The sequence below is a fragment of the Cyrtonyx montezumae genome, unplaced genomic scaffold (assembly GCF_038088225.1).
Source record: "Cyrtonyx montezumae isolate F1298 unplaced genomic scaffold, pur_monq_1.0 scaffold_8, whole genome shotgun sequence".
Taxonomy (NCBI): domain Eukaryota; kingdom Metazoa; phylum Chordata; class Aves; order Galliformes; family Odontophoridae; genus Cyrtonyx; species Cyrtonyx montezumae.
In genome coordinates, this window is record NW_027072089.1 from 67,462,761 (window position 1) to 67,468,836 (window position 6,076).

The window sequence follows — 6,076 nt, forward strand, 5'->3', positions numbered from 1 at the left end:
CTCCTGCACGGAGAATTCGAGTTTCAGCTGGGGTTTCAGCCCTCTGATTCGCTGCCTCTTGCCGTGTTACTGTGTGAAATTACTATTTGAACTTATCAAGTTGATATTTCAAAATCAGAATGGCTTTCTGTTTTGCTCCACTAAATTAGAACATTTTGAGTGGTTCAAAACAATATGGCCACAGCAGCAGCATGGCCACAAACTGATGTATAGGAAGTTCCACACAGATGTGTGTGGGAACTCCTTCACAGTGCAGTGACAGAGCAGTGGCACAGCTGCACAGAGAGGTGGTGGAGTCTCCTTCTCTGGAGAGGTTCAAGACCCGCCTGGACGCCTACCTGTGCAACCTGGGCTAGGGAGCTGCTTTGGCAGGGGGCTGGACTCGATCTCTAGAGGTCCCTTCCAACCCCTACAGTTCTGTGGTTAATATTTCTGTGTTTGTTTTCCTAAAAGTACCAGTTCCTGGGATCATCTTTGTGGTGTCTCTTTGTTCCATTACTCATTCATTTTCTGCCCTTCATAGATTTATGGAAATCCCTGAGAAAGAAACCTCTGGGGTGTTTCTTCTTTCTAGAGTTCTGTGAGGAAAAGTTGAGTCAAGCCTCATTTCCTGTGCTACAGTAAATCCAGTTATGTGGTGCACAGACACAGTGGGGCCTGGAACAACACAGGGCTAAGATTAAGCCCCTGAAATAGATTTACAAGACAATCAAGGACAACAGGTGAACCGAGGCCTTTGTAATGGTACAGCAGGGTGCTCTGAGGCAGCTCCAGCACCCAGCAGGTCAGTGTGCGGCTCAACCCCTCGAACAGATGAAGTGACAGCAACACTCTGGGAGAGGACTCTCAAAAACCAGAAGGCATGATCGTAGGCTCAGTGATGCCCTCAGTGCAGCTGTGAAAACTTCTGTGTCTCTTGCTGTGTTTGTTATGGTTGGGCACAAGGAGGTAAGGTCCTTGTCAAGGCAGGGTGTTTCCCAGCAAACACGGGGTGAGATCACCACACACATCCAGCTGCATCATCTCTCCTGGCTGATTCCAGCCTGTGGCATCTCTTTTCTCCTCGATGCTAACACTGTACATGCTGCAAGCCAATGGCTTTGTGACTCTGTCATTGAACGGCATGGTTCATAATGCACCACTGAGCTTAACACATTTCAACCCCCATGGTCAGGAGGAAAGAGGAAATAACGCAGCTGCATTTCCCAGTGTGGAACAGCCTCCCAGAAGGGGGGCACGAATACAGTCTGCTCCCTTGCAGTGCAGAGTGCTGAGTGTGCTGGTCGTCTGGTGCTTCTCTAGGAGCTTCTTCTGAGTGAGATGGATCTCCTGAGGGAGTCTCTCTGGGAACCAGCCCCAAAAATCTCCACAGCACAGCAGAACAATTTGAAACGGGGGTAAGCAGAAGGCACAGGAGAGAAATAATGCATACATTAAGGCAACATGAAGACCATACAGCACTCCTGAGGAACTCTGTCATGCATCCTCCTCCAGAATGAATTTGTACTGCGGGAAATCCAGATGATTGCACATCAAATGTCTTCTAGCCTCATGCTGTGAGGTAGGAACCTGAGTGCAGGTTCAGAACTGTTGACCCAACAGAATCACTCCACCTCCCCTGAAGCAACAGGCTGAAATAATGGTGAGATCTCAGGCTCTAACAGACCACACCTCTCTAGTGGGTACACTCATTTTGAGAGATAGAGCTCTTCCCACAACAGATCGCATGGGGAGGAGCATTCCTCACCCATGGCTTACACTTTTATTTCTTCACTGATAACTAAACCTTGCAGGCTTTCCGTATTTAGAATAGTAATGACTGCTTGAAGAAAATCATTTTTTTCTCTAGTGTGGCAGACAGTTTTCATATTTAGAATTTTTTCTTTTCCCTAGATACAAAGCATTACCTGGAGATGTATGATGTCAATAATTCCTCCTGGAAATGAGGGGAAAAAAAAAAAAGAAGAAAAAACCCAGCTTACTATGAAACTTCATATTGTTCCTTTGCTTCAACATGCTTCAGATAAAGAGAAATTAAATAATCATTTTGACAGCATTCTTGGGCCTTCCTGTGGTGGACATGTATATTTCTGGACCAACAAAGGGTCAGGAAGAAGGGAAAAGCAAGCTAAAAGGTGAAAAGAAACTTTCTGGGAATGCCCAATGGCCGGGATTTCTGCCGGGCTTCACCCCAAGATACCTGGCAAGCTGGAAGCTAGCACAGGCTGGGAGTAAGCAGCCTCTGCCTGGCAGACACCAGCCTGTCCTGAAGCAGAGGATGGCTCCAGTGGGTATTCACAGTACAGAACCCACCTCTTCCCCAGGCTCAAAGCCCTGCTTCTTCCTAGTACCCAACGCACTCACCTGCTCACTGTGCTGGATTGGGCAGCAGGAGCTAATGGGAACTGAAGAAGTCAGAGATTGCTCTCAGGCCTCATTAGTTCTTGTGCCAAGGAAATGCCGATGGTTTATTCATTCAGCTGTGTATTGGTCAGAGCCCACTGCAGGTCCTAAAGTATATTTTATAAGCTGCACTACACTGAACACTTCTGAATAGATTTACAGGTGGCAACTCTTAGCATCTGTTAATGCCTCATCAATTCCTCCTTCTGGACCTCCTCGTGATCTCTTGTAGAGGCATCAGGTTTAGGTCAGCGTATCAGACTGGTATGATCCTGGTCTTTAAAGATAAATTGAAAACTTGGTGTTGCCCTCATGTGTCAGACAGAAAGCATCCTTCTGTTATAAACCTGGAAATTTACTGTTACACAGCTGGAAGCAAATCCAATGTCCACTTGTGTGCTGAACTTTTAATATCCGTGGGTTTCAGCCCTCAGAGCTGGAGGGGAGACTGTGACATGGATAAGAGCTGAGGGCCCCGCGCTGCCTCTGAGCAGCAGCCCAGGTGGGCAGGGGATGGCAGAGGTACCAAAACATGCAGCCACCTCTGACAATGTGTGCCTTCCTGCTGCTCAGGGTTTTCCTATTTTGTTTTCCATTAGCAAAGGCTAATGGAGCACGTGTTTGTTAATTTGTTGTTTGGCTGAAAGGTGTTACCCAAATGAAGAGTGCAGGCCGTTTCCCTCCCTCTGTGCATGTCCCTAAGCCTACAGCAACAGATAGCTGCCGCTCTGTGTGTCGCTGTGGCGGCTTTGCGCCAGGCCTTAGTGCCTGGGTCACTGCTGGCTGTGCATTAATGCTGCCCTCCCTTTGCACCTCGTGTCACAGGGTGAGCCAGCTGGGTCCTGCAGCCAGCTGGAGCCCTGCCACCCTCCTGCAAGCTGCTCAGGGTGGGCGGGCAGTGGCTGGGCACATGCAGGTGGGGCTGCACGCTTCTGCTGCAGCTGCCAGCTTGCGTGGCTTTAAGGGTCGCCTTGAAAGTGCAGCCTCTCTTGTTCAGCAGGTTGGTGTAGTGAATAATGGCAGCTGTCCCTGAGTGTTGGTGTTTCTTTTCATAAGGGTGTGCGGAAAAAGCAATATTATTTTAAGCTGAAGCAACATTTCAAAAGGAAGTAGTCGGGAGGGAGAAACTTACTCACCCACAGCAGTTCATTGGAAAGAGGACCCAGTGGGCACGGCGGCGGGGCAGTTTTATAATGAGCTTTGCGTTCGGGGTGCGGATTTGCAGGCACAGCCTACCAGTCCCCTTCTCCTTGCAAGGAGGATTAACTCAGTGGATTACAGATGCCCTCTGAAGAGGCTGGCATACACTCAGATGGTCGCACCATAGCAGACTTGCTGAGCACGTGAGGGCTAAAGGAGGCAGCGAGCACAGGCGGATGCTTTGTGTCTCCCAAGTCACACATTTGCCAAGAGAACTGTGACCTGGCTGTAGCAAAAAGGGAGAGCAGTCGTGCCCACCTGCTGCACTGACACAGCTTCTGCTCTGGCACCCGGCACGCTCTTCCCTGCAAGCACGCATGAAGAATGAGGCTGTTTGCTTTCAATGGTTGTTTATTCCTCTTTGCTGACATTCTGGCAGAACCCCACGTGTACTGCACTTTGTGTCTGTCAATGCTCTGTGCAGCCAAGTGTCTCACTTCGGCTCTATCTGTCACCCACCAAAGCAGGCACAATACAGAAGCACTAATAAGATCTATCCTAAGAGAACATCTCCATTCACATCAGCAAAAGCTATTAGCAAAGCATGAGTGTGTCAGTAAGTAATCCAGGGTCCACAGTCATAAGCTGTCTCACAGCCATCTTATTTGAGCTCAAGACTTAACAGGAAAAGCCTCAGTTGTGCCTGCTGCCCCTCGTGTCTGCGGGACGCTGCTGTCCGGGAGCGCACAGCTCCTGTGGCAATGGCTGCGAGTTGCCAAACCTGCCCTAAGGCAGCCAGGCACTGCTATCACTCTGCTCTGTTCCGGCGTTAATGGATCTTGCCACAGTTACAGACAGGATGAGCAGGGCCGGTGAACATAACTGTGGCTGCCACTGGGGGGATGTGAAGCTGCTCCCGCAGCCCAGCCTCTTCCCCCAGTCCTGGCACGGACCCCTCCCGCTGCAGGAGGTGATATTCTAATCTCTCTCGTCTGCGGAGATGCAGTCAGGGAGCTCCAGCAGCAGCACTTGGCGCGACAGTTAATGCCAATGTGTCCTCTCTTAGAAAAAGCCAACTGGGCACAGCAGCTTTGCGTCAGCTCCAGAGTGCCACAGAGTACCGGTGCTCCAGGCCTCTGTGCGGGCGCAGAGGTCCCGTTACCGCCGGGCTGTGCTGGGCGGCAGCAGGGCGCGTCTCCCCTCATGCCCAGCCGAGGAGGTGAAGCCCAAAGAGGGAGGGCAGCTCTGCGGCGGGCTGTGGCAGGGAGACGTGCTCGTTGTGCAGCCTGACACCAGGTGGAGCTGCACAAAACGAACGGCAAGCCCCAGCGCTCGCACCGCGCTCCGCGATACTCCCTTTCCTCAGACAAAATGTCCCCTGCCTTGTCTAGCACTTCTTCTGCACGTTCCTCTCTCTTGCAGGCAGTGGTAGAAGAGCTCTCGCCTGGCTCCCTGTGCACAGCTGCACGCACGCAGTCACGAAGCACTTACACACTGCCTTTTCTCAGCTTATGGAGGACTGGTACCTTTGCACCACCTGGGCAGCCCCGCATCCCACACGGTGGTGTGGCCGGACTCCAGCCGCAGCCACCGTGGGATCGGCGGGGTGCTGTGCTCTCCCTGATCCCTGCAGCCAGGGAGGGGCTTTTATTTTTTGCTTTGAAAATGAACAGCTCAAAGGAAGAGCACTTCAATGCTTGTCAGTCACAGAGTCATAGAATGGCTACGGTTGAAAGGGACCTTAAAGACCATCCATTTCCAGCACCCTTGCCGTGGGCAAGGTTGCCACCCACTACATCAGGATGCCCCGGTGTCGTCTATTTCTTCATCCTTATTATTTTCTTCAGTCTAATATGCCCGTGGCTTAAGCCCAGAGGATTTCAGAGGGCTCTCTTATGACAAGAGCACGATGGAAGTGAGGAAAGGTTCCTTCAGCCCCACACTGCTCATCTGTTTCTGCACCACCACTTCTGCATCATCCCCACAGTAGCAGTTTTTCACTCCAGCATCCTCTGGCTCTGGCTCAGAGTGCAAAATTAAAAACAACAAGAACAATTTCCAGAAACAAAACAGATTTGTCATCTGTCTGGAGGTGTTTCTCAAGAGGCTCCTAGATAGGCTCTCTAATATCACTTTGCTTTCCCTGTATTTCTCAAGCCCACTCGTGACCCGTATGAGTTGGAAGCTGGAGATTATTAAATAAAGGAGAGAATTCCCAAGGAAATGAAGCAGATGTTTTTTCATATTATATGCATGCATAAAATGCATGTTTATTTATGTGTATATCTTTTATGTGCATATTTAAAAGGTCAGTGGTACGTGTGTCTATTTATATATATATATATGTATGTATGAACACATACACTCATACATAAAAGGTCAATAGTGTGAGTAAAGAAAGCGAGTCTCGATATTTCTGGCTGTTCTGTTTAATTTAAAAACACTGTTGGTCATGGAGGATGGCCACAAAGGCGATGGGAGTCATCACCGTGTTCTGCAGGTTTTATAGGCTTACTTTCAGAGAAAATCCCCC